Source organism: Empidonax traillii, unplaced genomic scaffold, assembly GCF_003031625.1.
Source record: "Empidonax traillii isolate 1590-97213 ecotype Southwest subspecies unplaced genomic scaffold, ASM303162v1 scaffold839:size271545, whole genome shotgun sequence".
Lineage (NCBI taxonomy): Eukaryota > Metazoa > Chordata > Aves > Passeriformes > Tyrannidae > Empidonax > Empidonax traillii.
The window spans coordinates 71825-88893 of NW_020956032.1; the positions used below are offsets into that span (position 1 = coordinate 71825).

Below are 17069 nucleotides of genomic sequence, written 5' to 3' on the forward strand. Positions count from 1 at the left end.
CTTTTCTTTTCTTTTCTTTTCTTTTCTTTTCTTTTCTTTTCTTTTCTTTTCTTTTCTTTTCTTTTCTTTTCTTTTCTTTTCTTTTCTTTTCTTTTCTTTTCTTTTCTTTTCTTTTCTTTTCTTTTCTTTTCTTTTCTTTTCTTTTCTTTTCTTTTCTTTTCTTTTCTTTTCTTTTCTTTTCTTTTCTTTTCTTTTCTTTTCTTTTCTTTTTCTTTTTCTTTTCTTTTCTTTCTTCAGGTTATTAAATCACGTATCTTATCAAGAGAATATGTTTTCAGTGCAAAGATTTAAAGGCTCAAGGAGGACTTTAGAGAACACTGAAGTGAGGACTTGTGTTTAAAGGTGAAATTCAGACTCTTACCCAGGTGGTATTTTGGTACATTTGGTCTTGGAGAGCAATCACGTGTCTTGCACTCCCCCCGTGCCCAGCCCAAGAAGAATCTAATCACCAACTTGAAATTTGACTGCAGAAATCTCTTAATTTATGTTTAGGTACCCACATGTGTTTGTAAGGGCCACAATACTGAGGTTTCAGAGCTTCCCTGCCCCTGAGACAGCAACAGTGGCCCAACAGCCCAGCCCTGCTTGGGAAGAGGGTGCCATTGGCCTGTGCTACAACTTTATGAAGAAGTCCTGGCATTTTGTTCAGGTATTCTCTGTCACTTGCAGGCGTAGATAGCGGTTAGCAGTTATGAGTCATCTTTACAGTATAGAGTTTGGTTCCTAAATCAGGGTGCATGACAGAATAACTCATGCAATTGGGTCTTTTGGGAGGTCAGTTTTAAGCACATGCATAGCATCTAAACCAGCATCATCACATTAATTATTCCACTGTCAAATGATACTCAAAGACAAAGCTTTGGCTTTCTGCAGTCATTAAAAAGCCCTAAAAATAGGGGTACTATCTCCAGATCCCAGCTAAGACAGCTACTTAATCTCCATTTCCATGTGATAGTTTGGCAGGGAGCAACACATCCTGGAGCTGTTATGTTTGTCATGTTCTTGTATGATGTGCCATAGGTTTGTGTTTCCTTACGATAAGGTGGTACATTAATATGCTGGTCTGTATTTGTGTAGCCCCTAAGTGACCTCTCAGGTGGAGGGTGTTATGTAAAGTTAAGTACATATTAAGAACACTAAACTCACTTCCACAAAGCCTTGAAAATTCATCTTGAAAGTTCAGCTCCCGTTTACAATTATTAGCATCATACCTCACTGTCCAGACCCCAGCAGGAGGAGAGACACTTGACACATGGACAAAAATTTCCTGTCCCACTTTGCAGTAGTTTCCCCCATTGTGCAGTGGAAAATCAGAAGGCTGGGCTGTTACCTCTCTGCTGCTCGTTCCCTGTCACAGTAGCCAAGATTTTCAGCTTCCAGTGGCATTCCTGAGCCTTGATGAGCTGCAGGACCTTGCAGCTCCCAATGACTCCTCTTTGCAGATGACGTGAGTCTGGCCCAGGTTTGTCATTGTATCCAACTCCAACTCCAAGAGCAGAGCACAAAGGCAAAGGAAGCTGCTCATCCAATTATATTCTCTGTGGAGACATGTCCTTATGTGACAAACAGAAAAACCCCAGATGGAATGTTTTGGAATTCCGCAGGATGAGTGAAGCACTCAAGCCCAAGGATTTCTAGTAACCAAACAGCAAGTGATGCTGAAGATGATGACTTAGATGAGCTGTCAGAACAGCCTGAAGTCTGTGCACACTGCTGCCTAGCCATGTTTTTAAATCATTCCAGTTACCAAAATAGTCTAGAAAGTCTGCTCTGTCTTTCACCTTCCCGACACAAATAAAGAAATGAACATGTTGGCAGGATTTAATTTGTGTATCTTTGCTTTCTGCACATTCTTGCTGGTTTGGGATAGAGAGGTACAGTCCTCTCATCCACAGATCAGCCCCATTTGTGGCAGCAGCAATTCAAGATTAGGCATATCTGGGGATGAAATGTACTGCACAAAAATGTCTGTTACTGTCTTTTCAGCTCTATGCTTTCGCTCAGTCCTGGAAGGACCTGCTAAAAAGCACTTCTCTTTCCCAATTTGCTCAGCATTTCGCCTTTCTGCAGTCAGCCTAATGCCAGTTAGCTATGATGAGTTATACTCCTGGAGCATGGCTGCATGGCCACTCAGAGTAGACTGACACTACCAATAATAGGTATTAAATTAGGTATGAAGTGGATAACGCTTGCTTCCTACTTGGAAACTTTCTGGAGGACAAAAGTTCCAGTTTCTGAAAAAAGAGATTTGGTAGATGTAACCTGACTGAAAGTGATATCTACACGAATAAAACTCACAGTATGGTCCCTTCCAGTTCAAAATACTCCATGATTCTAATATTCTGTGAGTGCTTCTGTCCTCCCTGATGCCACACACACACTCAGAATTCTTGGTTTTCTTGTCCACGGATATTGTTGCTTATCTGTTTCTTTCTCTCTGAAAATTTTGCTTGAAATTTCTTTTTCTCTGGAATTGCAAATGTGGTGATTTAATCAGCTCCCGAATGTCATGCCCAGGTATATATTTTCCTACAGTTTCAAAATAAGTCTTTCATGATTAATTTGCTTTTTTTGTCTGCTATATAATTTTATCAGTGTCACTTGTCAAAGAAAAAATGCAGCAAAGGTCAAGCTGGAAAGCACTATGCAGTTTTCAGGCAGTTCTCATTGTCAGGGGAAGTAATATCAAAAGAGATAAGGAAGTGAAAATCATTTTTGGATTCCAAGGTTGTGGAAATGTTTGTTAAGTGTCTGCATTATGCAATGTTCTAGCACCTTTTTATTTTTTTTTTCCCCTCTTATGAAAAACAGTCAAGTTGCCTAAAGCTTCTCAATGAGTTTGCCCAGAATTAGCAGTTCCATTCAGGTGACTTTGCTTCTGTTATTGCTGCCACTTTGGAGACGTGGTCTTCCAGTCCACATCAATGGCAAAGTAATCTAAGTTACTGTGGCCTTTACTCAAATAACCCTGCTGGTGACATAGGTCACAAATATCCAACCAATCTTTTTAAGTAACTTGATTTAAGGCTTAAGAATATATATATATATATATTTCAAAATGATGCCCCCATGTGCTAAAGGTTCCAGTGAAAGCTTGGTCCCTGTGGCACTGAGTCAGAGATGGTCTCAGCACACACGAAATCTCCCACTCTCACATCCACCTCTTGCCTGAGGTGTAGGTGTGATACCCAGACCCTCATTTGGGGTTGTGATTTCCAGCAGCCCCCTGGCAGTTTGGTGCTCACTGGACAACATTTCATTACTGTTGTTGCCCTTTAGTTCGACTCTGAGCTCTTTAGTTTGCCCCACAAACTGCTGATCTATGGATATGAAAAACTGCAGCCATATCCATTCTGGAAGACGTCCTGACTGTCTAAGCAGATTTAAGAAAATCACTGGTAATAAATCTTCCAATATTTCCTTTGTATATGAAGTGGTATCTCCGTTTCCAATTTCCCCTGATACATTTTATTCTGTGATTTATATCCCATGCAGAAGCAATGCTTTTTAAAATATAGGAAAAGATCTAACAATGCCCAGCTGTAATAAATGGTTTGTAGTTAAATTGTTGCCCCAGTTTAGAGACACCAGGAGGTGAACAGCCTGCGGTTCGGAAAGGATTGAGCAACCATCCTTTGTAAACTAGATCCTTCAAGGGAACATTAAGGTGGGAATCCCAGAATTGAGTGTTGGAGTGCTTAAGTGCTTAAGCCACTTAAAAATATTTAGCACAGAGAGCTCACCTGACAATTTGAGAGCACTGGAGTGCTCACAGGATTTGCATAGATGAAAGATTTTATGGTAGACTAGCACTGCATTGCCGGATTCCTGTTTGATATATAATTTAATTTGGAACTTAAAGTTGCTTAGGTTATTTGATTCTTTATTGTGTTTATTGAGGATGTGCTCTGTGAAAATGTTCACAGATTTTACAATCAAAGGAAAAGAAGGATTCCAGGAGTTTAAAGATGAGAGCGTGTTAACCCCTCAGATTTAGGAGAACAGAGCATTGAACAGCAGATTATATCTTGCTTACAGGGTGGGGAATGTGTACTACCGAACTGGCATGCTTAAAAAATTTGACAATGGATGTTAACCACCTGGCCACAACACTGAAAGAATCTGTTTTAAGAAGTTGTGTAAATAAACTTTGATAGTTTGCATAATAACATGTTCTTATCATCTCTGAAGCTCATGAGTTCAAACAGCAGGACAGGGGAGATTAGCAACAGGAGCCTTTCTTTGGAAATGAAATTCAAATTCATCTGTGTTTTGAACAGACTGGAACATTTTTTGCCACCAGTAGAAGCTCTCACAGACATATTATAGAATTCCTTCTTTTTGCATTTTTTACATATTTATTTTGTATGATAAATGGTACTCTCATGCTTAACTCAGGGCTTTTAGTTCCTTTTTCACACTGCAGAAGGTTTTCATTAAAAACACAGAAAATGAAGTACAACCTTTTAAATATCAGGCTAAGGAGAAAAAAAATCTAGGAAATGCTTTTTATGACAGGGCTATTTAAATATAATCACATATCTGTCATCATGCAGGCCTGCTTATAACAGGCTGTCAGTTCTCCTGGAGAGGTGGTGATCTGCAGTCGAGGGTTTTAAATAAGGAAGTGTAGGATTTTTAAAAATCTATAATGGGCATCTAAGAAAGAATCTGTAATTTTCATCATTTAAGTCTATTACAGCAACACTCATCAATCCCAAGTTAGGGCTACAGCCCCAGTGGGGTAGGCACATGAAAATAGGTGTGTGCTTAAGCAGCTACATATTTATCTACAGGCAGACCTCAGCTACAGTGAATAAACTCTCTGCAACCAGCAGAAATGCATCTGGACAATGAAGCATCTCCATAATTTGGAAAATCTAGGGCTCAATAGGTGTTCTGAAAAGACCACCGTCTTCCAAAACAGATCTTTTATAGAATTTGTCTTCTAGGGTGTTTGCTCACAGACACTGTGTCTAAATCAGCAAATTAAAGCTGTGTAGGAGCTTTCCTTGGCACTGAGGGGACCTGGCATGGAAAAGCACAGATACTACTAGACACACTGCTTGTAAGCTGCCTGACCCTGCCAACAACTCAGCCCTACCTTGGAAAATTTTAGAGCTGTGGTATTTGCAGGCATCAGGCAGGCCAAGGACTATTCTAACAACTTGCCCTTACTGTACTGATCTGAAATATCTCACTTTTATTTCATTGCACTCCCTCTGCATGTAATGTCCAGCTTCTGTTTCTTACTTTATTCTCAGACTGTTGGTTCCTCTGGGCAGGCAGCTCCTGCTCTGCACAGCCTTTCCCTTGCCATGGCTGGGCTGGGCAGCAGGGGCCTCGTTCAGCACCTCCACATCTGCCATGTACAGTTCATCAGGACACGCAGTGATGGCACTTAAATTTTCTTTCTTGGTAGAAAAAAAGTATTATGAGAAAAAATTTACTCTGATTTAGAAGTGATTTTGTCAGTCAAAACCGAGAATACCTTCCAAAAAATATATATTTTCAACTGTAAAATAAACAAACAAACCAAAGTTAGGGAATCTGGGGGAAAAAAAAGAACATAAGATAATAGCTTTTTTTTTTTTCTGAATTTTATGATTCTTAGATGCTTATTTCCCAAGTTAATATCATGTACTAGGTGTTTTACACTTCAAGTCCCTCCATTTTACAGAAAAGGGAAAACACCACATTGTTTCTTCCAATATTTACCTTAGATACTATATTACCTTAAAAGAAAAATCAACCAGGGGAAGGTGTGAAAGAGTTAAAAAGGCAGTTTTAGTGAAGAGCTGAGCACAGGATTCCACACATACTGGAAAGAGGCTTTGCAAGTTAGTTCTAATAAAACATCAGAAAGCAAGGTTAGAATATCAGACAGGAATTCTTCAGGATTAAAGGTAAAAATAAACCAGGCCAGGCCAGAAGATTTATGTATGATTGCAGAACTTCTCCAAAAGAAAGGCTTTCTGACCATCCATCTGTCTGGGTGGTTACACTGCAGTCAGAGCACTCCATAATTCCCCCCTGGCACGGAGGTCTCACACAACTCCATCTCAGGGCAAGGCTTCCACACTCCCTTATTGACCAGAGACATCAAACCTGGCAGATTGCTGGTCTCAGTTATAAATGCCTGTCATTACCTCCTGCCTGGGCTGCAGCTCTGCAATACTGGAGGTGAAATCACCGCTATTTCATGAACTACAGCAGAGTCAGGGCACAGCAGCGTGTCCCAGCGGCAAAAAAGGGGCTATCACATCTTTCTTCTCCACTGAGACAGGCCTCCCATGGAGCAGTCCCATCCAACTGGTACTAACAGGACTTTGACTATTGTCTTTTTTTCAGAAGAAACAAGCTGTGGTCCAAACAGCCCAAAGCCTCTCCCTAAAAGAGGGAGCTGAGAGCTTCCACTCCATCCTGTACCCCTTTGCAGGAGCAGTGGCAGCACATGTAGCAAAGAATAAGGGGATAATGGGAAGCAGCTTCTGATGCTGTGTGTGGAGAAATATGGAAAGAACAGCTTATACAGAAGAGAAGATCAGTGGCTGAGGAGATTCAATCCTTCTGCCCTATTTCTAATCCTTCAAGTTAAATCAATGAAATTGTTCACGATCTTCCAGATGCTCAGTGCCAAAAAGTCAGGTAGGTGCTAAGAAAGATCACTGATCAGTAACTCAGACTTCCATATAAGGGTAACAATCAGCAGTTCAGGAGACAGCCTTGTGGCTTCTCCAAAGCCATGGAGTGTACTTCTATGGGAATTAAATATACCCACAAACCTCACCTCCTACAGACACTGCAAATGTGCCCTTTGCAACAGCCTGCAATGGGAAGGCCCATCCCTTCCCTCACATGAGTAGGATCTGCTGTATTTTGGTGGAAGTCTGAGGTCACAGTTCAGGATCAAACCCTATGTCTGATACTATTTTTGCTTTTTATCTGTTTCAACCAATTGTCTCTTTATCCACTGGAACCAACTAAAAAAGCCAATAAATATTACGAAGACAGATGCAACTCTAGCCAACTTCAACATTTTTTCAGCATGTGATCAAACATCCCTATAAAAAGCATGATAAAATCTTTGGATCCTTTAGGACTTGAACCTGGAGAGACATCCAGCTCAGCTGAACTCCATGTGCCCTTCCGGAATTCCTAGACTAAGGACATAATCCTTTCAGTTCAGGGAAGGTTTTTTTCATTTATTTGCTTATACATTGCTGAAGCTTCAGTGGAACGAGCAGTGGGAGATTTGTCTACAAACAGCAAGGCAAAAGCAAGACATTGGAACGATGGAAGCAGAAATTCAAATTTTGTACAAGCCATTCGCTTTATTTTTCTGGCTCCCAAATCAATTTTAAAAGCTGCTTTGATAAGATTAAGCACTGCCAGGGAAATAAACCTGTCATACCAACTGTTATTACCATTTATATTACCACACTTCTCAGGAAAAACTCCATGGCATTGGGTGCTGTGTAAACACACAGGAATAAGAAAGTCCCATGTCCACAGAGAGCTTACACTGAGATCCTACAGCTGATGGACAACACGAGGCAACAAACAGTACAGCACAGCCAACAGTCAGAGTCTGACAGCAAACAATGAGATATTGTTGGTTTAAGAGTGATTTTAGTCCAGGAAAGCCTAAAGGTTGACACTGGTTCAGTATTGTAAGAAAGGCTTTGATAACACTGATGAGGAAATCCTTTTAAAAATTAAGGGTAGCCTCAGAGGTACTTTGTGCAATATTTGCAAGAATAATAGTGGATAATGGTGCAGACAGATAAAAAGAGGCTGGAGTTGGTATATCTTGAAAAAATCTTGGGAAATACCTTGCAGATAGGAAATGACTATGCTGTGAGGCACACTGAAACCTGCGAAGGTGCAACATATGCTTGATATTAGAGAGAGCTGACAGTTGAATTCAAGAAAGCCATGTTTCAGTCATCACCCTTCAGGCTATGAAACCAACACTTGGCAAAGACACATTTTGGATAGGTAAGAGGCAGGACAAGATTCTGTAACTAACACGGTGTATTGTAGAAACTGAGACATGAGATAGAAACCTTGAACAAATGTTCAGACTAGAGAGAGCAGAGAAGGTGGAGATGGGGAAGATGCAGACCATTCAGCCAAGGATATGATGAAGTTGCAGTTTCCAAAGTATGCAGAGATTTGGAGTAAAGAGAGCTACAAAGGCAAACAAAATGAAAATTTCAAAACTAAAGGACTGGTTGTATATGTTGAAGGCAGCTGGTAAACCAAGAATACTGATGATAGCTGGCTAAAAATGCATCATTAGAAACCTTGCTGAGAGCAATTTCAGTGGCCAGCATGGCCAAATTAGTGGGATGTAATACAGGAGTGAGAGAGAGGAAGCCAGACCTCTTGTTAACAGCACATTTCATGAATGTAAAAAGGGAAAGGGAGGTACTGCTTAGTAGTATTTTTTTTTTCCCAGTACATGAGAAACTAAATTATTTTTTCTTTTGAGTTATAGGAGTCAGTCACTGCGCTGGCAAGCTCTGGGAGAACTAATTAGAGAGATAAATGTAGAGTGAAAAGGATCATGTGACAGTCACTAAGAAAAAACTTTGCAGAGATTAACAAGAGAAGCACAATAATGTAGGAATAAATGCTGCCTGAGAGAAATGTATAAACTCCTCTGTCCAGTTAGAAGCAGGAAAATTCATTTATTCCACCTAAGGGTCCAGCCCTCATGTGGTTTATATCACAGAGTTAAACTTGTGACTGAATTGAGTCTCTTCCCAAACTGAGGAGAACTCAGTAAGCAGCCTTTAATGCTGAGGTTTACTACTGAACTGCTGTGCTGGAACATTCAGCATTCCTCACCAACTTCCTTAGCTGACAACAGACCTTGTGCTGTAAAGCTGGCAGGTCAGAATTGCTTTGGAATAACTTGATTCCTCTTTCTGAAAATTTCTGTAAACATTTCTGAGTTTAAAATACAACAATTTTCCTAGACTGGGATTTTTTGCAAATAGCAAATTAACTCTTTCCTGACACCTTTTTAATTGTAAATAAAACTTCCCTTTGAAACTGTGAGAAGCTTGAGCATGGATTAAATCCTCACCAATTTTTGCTTATTGCTGCACAAGGTACTCCATACGCTTTCTGCATTTTAGGAGAAGGTGGAAAACAATTACTATGAAAGGTTCATCTGAGCTGGGCTGTTCCTGGAAAGCAGATGTATGTCTGCTCTCAGGTGCCTGTAGTAAGGTAGTCTCCCCTGCTGTCAAAACAAAAACTGGGATATGCAGAGGGTATCATGGTGATACTGCTTCACAGTATATGAAGCAGGAAAGACCCTGTACCAAGTGTATAAGAAAAATATATAATCTTGTGATTACAGGTGATGCGCTTAGATAGACCAGAGGCAGGTCACAAAGTTGCTGAGGCTCTCCATCCACTATTATTCTTGCAAACATGTAAAAATACTTTTTTTTTTTTTTTTAATCAGTAAGCTTGCTACATATTGGAAAAAAGATGCTTATGCTTCTGTATAAAATATACCATCCATCCTATTGCACTTCTCTTGGTTAAGATCTGCATTTTTCCTGTATTTCGTGCACTTGCATGTAGCCTGAGCCTCCTATAAAGAGAATCGTTCTGTTCAGCATCCTGAAGTAAATAAAAATTTTAATCCCTTGCTAGTTTAAATTCATAACTAATCCTGTTATGATTCAGTAAATGTTTCATTTTACACTTAGCAGTGAATTTGTGAGGCAAATTTTTGTCACTCTCTGCTTGAGACTCCATTACACCCTCTGCACCGTCCTCGTAAGGTCTAAGAAGTTCTGCCACATACACATCTGATTTGAATCTGTGATAACAGCAGCACTTTATGGCACTTCCACTGCTAAGAACATGGCAAAAATGCAAATTAAATCCATCTTCACTCAACTGCATAAAGGAAAGGAAAATTCAAATGATGGGTTTCTCAGTAGCCCTCAGCAAGTTTCCTTTGGATTTAACTGCCATTTAGTCATTGATGCTCCTATGCATTGCTTGGTGCATTTCCATTTTTTATTTTCTCCTGTCATTCCACTTGCTGAATGTATTGAGATTCTGCAAAATGGTTACATCTCTCATTCTTGGTGATCTCTGTGTCTTGGTATCAACCACAGATAACTTGGAAAACATTGCAGCTCCAGTCAAGTGTGTCAGTGTACACCAGGAGAGGGAGGGAAGACGCAGAGAACTTGATGCTGCTGACACACGTTAATGCTTTCATTAATGATAAATCACTGTATCAATAAACACATCATTAAACTGCTGACTCTGCTTTGCTCTGCTTACAGCACGTCACACTTGCGTGCTGTTGTCTCAGATGCAGGGTGCACTTCACCAGGGAGCTGATGTGCTTTCCCAAGCTCTGCTGTATAAAGCAGATACCAAACCTGATGTGCTGCCCTGTCATTAGTAAACAAAACAGTGTTAGAACAACTTTTTAGTTCTCAAGGGCAATAATTGCAATGATAGCTTCAAAAATAACATTGCAGTTCCATGGCAGATGGAATTTGTGAGTGAATATACAGCACAAGAGTAAATTTACCTAAGTATTTGGTTGTACTGAAATAACCTCTTCATTAACATCTAACTAGTCCTTAATATTGCAGTTTAACGCTAGTTAATCACTATTTACACCCTGAGCTCTGGCTGGGAGCTCTGAGCACTGGTCTTTGCATGTACCCTGCTTAAGAGAATGCCTGAGATGGAAAAATTACAGTGAGATTTAACAAAGGGTTACAACTTGCTAATGCTTTTCCAAAAAAAAAAAACAAACCACCAAAAGTGCTGCTGTAGGAATGCTTTAGAAAGCTACTCTTTTACATGTAAAGGCTGAAATACTCACCTCTGCTTTGATTTTTGTGCCTAAAGAAGAGGGCAAAGGAGAACAAATCAGCTCTATAAAGGCCATTTACATCAAGGGTAGAACTCTGCTACACACACTGGCACATTAAATAGCCATCAGGTATTGTTTTCAGCTTCTGGTGGGATTGTGTGTGCAAAACACCAGGGTGACAGGCAAAAAAAGATAAAATTCAGATTAGGCAGCAGGGTCATGATTTTGAACAGCCACAGGAAACTACTTTCAGATGGGAAGGACAGGGCAGGGAGAGGAGCCTTTCAAAGCCCCATTTACCCAAGTTCCTCTTGGCAGGAGATTGCAGAATGGCTTGCGACAACAAGAAAATACCTTGGCCCAGTTAGTGATTTGAACATGAAAGGCTCCTTTCCCTTGCCCTTAGAAACAACCTAATTAATAGTTTCCTAGAGCAGCGTGACTTTGTGACCACAGAAATCTCTACTGGGCAGTGCCTCCCTGGGCTCTGGCAAAATGCAGGAGCCCAGCTCAGTCCCACAACTGCCATTATACACAAATTTGTTTGCACGAGGAATGTGCCAGTCAGTGTACGCACAGGCTGACTGTTTTAAGAATCCTTAGAAGTTGGGGGTGAAGGTGTCATTTCAGAGATGACGACTGACAGCCAGCAAATGTTCAGCTTTATGATCTGAGGCAAATGCTCACTGAGACGCTGAAAGATTTTGAGACCCTGCCTGAGCTTCGCTGAGTTAGTCTTGGCAGAAGCTTTTGATGCGCTTTATAATAAAACAGAAATTAAAAATAAATTTTGAATGTTTGTAAAACTCAGACTTACCGCATCAGGCTAAGCTGAATATATTTCATCTGGATGCGAATCAAAGAAAGTTAGCTGAGTTTTATAAGCAACGTGTAAAAATGTTTTAAATATTCCAACAAATGAATAGACATGAGGAATAATCTTTAGTGGGGTGGGGGAAACAACACAATATCAACATAGTTACGCTACAATTTCTGGGGCTCATCTATAGTAGATATTACCGATTTTTTGGCATAGGATGCTTTCATTAATGAGAAACGACTGTAACAATAAAAACATGATGAGCAGCACAAATAAGGGATTATCTTCATAAGCATGTTGATGTCTGTCTTCAGTTGTACTGGTGCACAGGAGAGCCTGGATTAGCACTCTGTGTCCAAGCTGAAAAACTGTTATCTGAGTATATTTCTTAGAAACTGCTGTTAAAAATGGTTCAACCATAATTATTATTAAACAGGCACCACAAAGAGTGTAGGCCCAGTGGTGTTTAGGCTAAGAAACACTGCTTCAAGTGGAGCCCAACGCAGAGATCTATTCCAGTAGCTGTGTTTGCTGTGGGATCTCTGCAATAAACTGAAGGCCACGGTCAGGCAGCCTATGACTCATGCAATACACCACTTCTAATCTCTCTTTTGTAGAGAAACGAAATAAACCCAGATCTCTTGTTTTCAGACCCCTGGGTAACCCTGAAGGTGGGGAGTTCTCACGACTCACACTATTTTAATGACCCTCGGGTCACTGATGGAATGTCTGACACCCATGGTTGCAGAGCCAGGGGGAAAAGGAAGTGTGAAACGAAGAGTATTTCTTAATTAAAGGATTTTAATCAAGCTGTAACACCTTACAGCAGACACATTTCATAACTTCTAGATCAGTGTTCATGCAAAGATTGACAGACAAATCCAGCCTTGGAAGAAAACATAAAATTTTTTTAATGCTTATTTTTCCATGAAAAAGCTTTACAAGAAGAAAGAGGTTTCACAGGAGAGAAGCGTACATTCTTTAATCACTGTTTATTTGTTGGATTGATATCCGAGGCTGACATTTCTTCTACAGTGTATTTATTTGTTCTTATAATATCACAAGACATTTACCTTTTATTTAAAAAGGATCATAATCCATGAATATTGTTAAGAACACTGTCAGGCAACACTCTCTGTGAAGAATTTACATTACCTACATCAGCTGTAGATGAGTGCTTTCATTTTAATGCTTTAGCATATTTTGTAACCACAAATACAAACCACATCTTTTAAAAGGCTTTGCATCACATGTAATGGAAAAACAAAGGTTTAGTATCTCAAAGAGCAGACAAAAATATCCCAATGTCCACAAAGCAACACTGAAATTCTCAAAGAAAAAGAAAAAAAATTCCTGTCTTTCCTCTTAAACCACATAGAGACATTTATTAAGGTGTTAAGTGCTCAAATGTGACTTTCTTCACTAGTATTACACTGCTGAGATTTTTAAATATCCCAGCATCAGAACCTAAATGAAGATACATGGTTTCACAGTGAGAGAACCTGATCCTTCCTCGCTGTCTCTACACACAACTTTCTGCCATGAAAAGAATCTCTGCTGATCTGTAGAGCAGATGAAAAAAAGTCCAAAACAAAGACCAACCCTCCACCCCTCAAATACCAAGAAGTATCACCTTTGCCCTTCTAGATCAGTGCATGTTTTGCCTTCCATCTCACTCAAACCACAATTTCAGCAAGCTGTTTGAAGTCTCCCTGCCAAGTTTATTCCGAAGTGCACAAAAGAGGTAACAATAGTTTCAGAAGTAAGTTCACAAGACTGAGAGGAAGAAACAACCATATTTTAAAGTATTCTGTAAGAAAAGCAGCCTGACAAATAAGCACCTTAATTTCAACTTAATTCAAAAACATGAAGAAGGAAAACTCTCCACAGTTTTAGAATTAGTAGAATTAAACCCCTGTGAAACTTGCAAACCATGAAATTCAAATACCTTATTTCAATCAGTACTCCAGATTTCTGTAAAGGAACACTTTCAAGTATTGTTACAAAAGGCACTGATATTTTTCCTTCAGCCATCATGATGTAATGAAAAGGCAGAATTTCTGTCACATTGGGCCGAACTCCTGGCCCTAAAGACATTTGCCACTAACTTGGAGCACCTGGATTTCACTCAGTCCCAGTTTTACAACTACTTTATTTTTCTTTATTGATTTCTTTATAAAATCACATAGATCCATCACAGGTTTTAATGATACAATGATTAATGGTACATTAATGGTAATGACTGAGAATGTCTTAATTGTCCTAATTCTACTTTAAAAGTGAAATTAAAAATTTTGAAGTTAAATATTCAACATATAAAACATTTAGCAATTCTGTTCCTCCACTTCACTATCAATTCAAAATTTTTAAAATCTGACACAGGCAACTCTCAGGACTGATTCTTTACATAAATGGTTCAAAACCAGGCATTTCAGTTTAATCAAAAGTTTGGGAAGTAGGCTCTTATTTTTTAAAAAACATCAATTTGGGAATTAAAAATCACATTTGGAATTGTTCTCCTGCTTTCTATGAAGTCTGACAATGGCCAGATGGGTTGAGTTTCTCAGTACCTGGACACAATGGGAAAGAATGCATGTGTGGAATATCACTGTTCTAAATCATGTTGAGTACAGAGCACTAAGTTAAAGTAGATATATAAACAGATTTTTTCAAATGGGATTTCTTTAGCTTACAATGGTCAATATTTCAAAGGAACTAGGCAAGACTTAAAATCCAGCTGCAACTCTTTTGCTTAGCCCTAGAGCCTGCAACTGGACAAAGAGTTCTCTGGTACACTTGAAAGTAATGGACCACCAATGAGGTAAATGAGCAAAAAGTAACTATATCTACACAAACACTCCTCCACTTACACCCAAGTTTTCTTACTTCTCATCTGAGACAGAAGTGAATTACCTGATTACAATTAAGTGCAACCTGCAACAAGACAGCAAATTACATAACAGATAAAGTATTTAATCTATAGCATCAAAGTTTCCTGAAACCAAGAGCCATCAGAATCCCTGCACAGGCAACTCAAGTTTGACGGGATGTTCTGGGACATCTGGAAATAACTTCATGACCTCACTGGACAGAGGTAAAGGTAAAAATTCTGACAGTAGCTGCATCAGTGTAAAGCCTGATGAATCTCACCTGAGGACATAATCTTATTCCAATGCTCCCTAAAACTTGCTGCTTACATCCCCACCCCTAAAGTAGGGCAGGGGCAAGCAGCTGATGGAGGGAATTATCTTTCCTCCTTGGATCCCTCCGTGGTAACAAGATACTGGTTGCATTTCATTGTGGAAACTACAGGAAGAAAAGACAGGCTCAAAAACCTAACCAAAATCCCCATGACAGTAGGACAAAGAAATTAAGATAAACTCGGAATCTTAGTGATAGTGAAATGAAATGGCCAGTCTCTTCGCGAACGAAGAACCGGGGAAGGTCTTTCCACCTTCCAGCCTGCGCATTGGATTTTTTAGGTGAGACACAGTGTGCGCGGAACTGAGCCCACCCTTTAATCCTGAGGTTCATCTGCCGGAGTGTCCCTGGTGGTGCAGTGGCTAAACCACAGCGTTGTCAACGCTGAGATCTGGGTTCGATTCCCGGTTAGGACACTCCCCAGGCAGATGGAGCTCATGAGCCCTGTAAGGCAATCCATCTACGTCCTGAGGACCTCGCTGCCACCGTCCAAGCGTGCTAGTGATAGATGTGCCCAGTCTTGAACAGGAATGAATCCTAATCCTTAATGACAGTCATGATTTTACCCATAGTAGCATAAAAATTATAAAATATAGATCAGCTGCTTCTGCTGGAAGACAGTCATCAAATTTGGTTATATGAACAAAATGGAATGTGAAATGTTAGAAATGTTTTAAATTCATGATCTGTTGATGAATACAAAAACAGATGGGGTGATTTAATTAAAAAATAACCAGATCTCACTTTTAAAAAAACCCCAGCTATCTCCAACTATTTGTCGCCATTCTCACACTTGCCTTTCTCGGGACAGAGAAGCTCCTCTAATCCCTGACAAACTGATTTCAATGAAAATTGTAATGATAAATTCCAAATACTAAATCTTTGCTAACATAAACCAGTAATTTTAATTGATTACATGAACAACTGAGCTGGTAGATTTCCGTGGAGTGTTACTGGGGGGTGGCTGATGAGCTGCTGTACATGATAAATTTTCCTTAGGTAGCACAACTGCAGCCTGGAGAACACATACACACACAATGTGTCACAGCTCCTCTCCCACGTTATATGAGGAAAAATAAAAACCTTACTTTGAGTTGCAAAACAAAGTTTATGAACACACCTCAGTCCGAGTGTAGGTCAAATGTGTCTCTGTGGTAAGTCTTAATGAATAACAGTGATTTAACAAAATTACAGATCCTAAGAATGTACATAAATCTCTGCTATTGTCTGCTAAACTACAAGCCATTTAAAACTAGATGTATCACCTATAGCTGTGTGAAGTCAGACATTTAAAGGTTCCATATATGTAGAAAACCTTGTTAGGAATCAAAAATTCAAGAGAATTTGCGGTCAATAATAGCTCTGTCTTTGCTAAAATAAATAGTCAGTAATTAAATGAACAAAAGAACAAGACCCTAAATGAGAAGAAAAGTCTCTTCATTTTGATCATCACCCTCCTCTGAGCGAGAGATAACGAGTATGTTTTTCTTGATGTTCTCTCAACAAAACAGTTTTACCTGTGGTTTCAGCTACAATATTTGCCTATTAAAATAATAAAAAAAGTGCATTAAGAATATATACAATATACTGGAAGCCATATGCACCTTTTCTCTAAGTAGGTAAGGCATTTACATGATGCTATAAAACTACTTTCTCATGTATTACCCATCTGGTCTGTACTTGCTTTGTACCACGTTACCACTGCATTATGCAAACATAACGCCTGACAGGTGGAAAACCCATGGAGGTCTTCCATGCCTGGTCTTCCAGAAGACCAGGCAAACCACAAACTTTGAAGAAGTGCATCCAACAGAAAAGCTCAAAGTGATGTAAGAATCCAACACACAAAAAAATCAACTAGAAATGTACGTGTAAAATATGTGCCCCTCAAGAGGTTTACACAGTCATCATCCCTACCCTTCTTTCAACAGAAGGGAACAAACTACTAGAAGGATGCTACTGCATTCAAACAATACCAAAAGCTGTTTAAACTAATTACGCTCCCTCTTCGAAACCACATCATCTTTTTTCTAGTCTAATAAAAACTATTGTGCTGCAATTAAATAAAATTTCTAAGACCATTTAATGGAAGTATTAATATATTCATTCAAAAGCAAAAGCTGTCCCAGAAAAGCAAACACTACAACTATAAACTTAAAATGCCACTGAACTCGTTTC

The 17069-nt window shown here is 39.4% G+C and overlaps 1 long non-coding RNA gene across 1 annotated transcript in view; it reads right to left on the reverse strand.

Annotated features, from left to right (window-relative positions):
* Positions 1–15083, reverse strand: part of LOC114066973 — a 19170-nt gene extending 4087 nt beyond the window's left edge. Inside the window, exons 1-2 of the long non-coding RNA XR_003573278.1 lie at positions 12914–15083; positions 8077–8087 (exon numbers count right to left, since the gene is read on the reverse strand). This is a non-coding gene — a long non-coding RNA (uncharacterized LOC114066973). The remainder of the gene's footprint in view (positions 1–8076; positions 8088–12913) is intronic.
* Positions 15084–17069: the final 1986 nt, after the last annotated feature.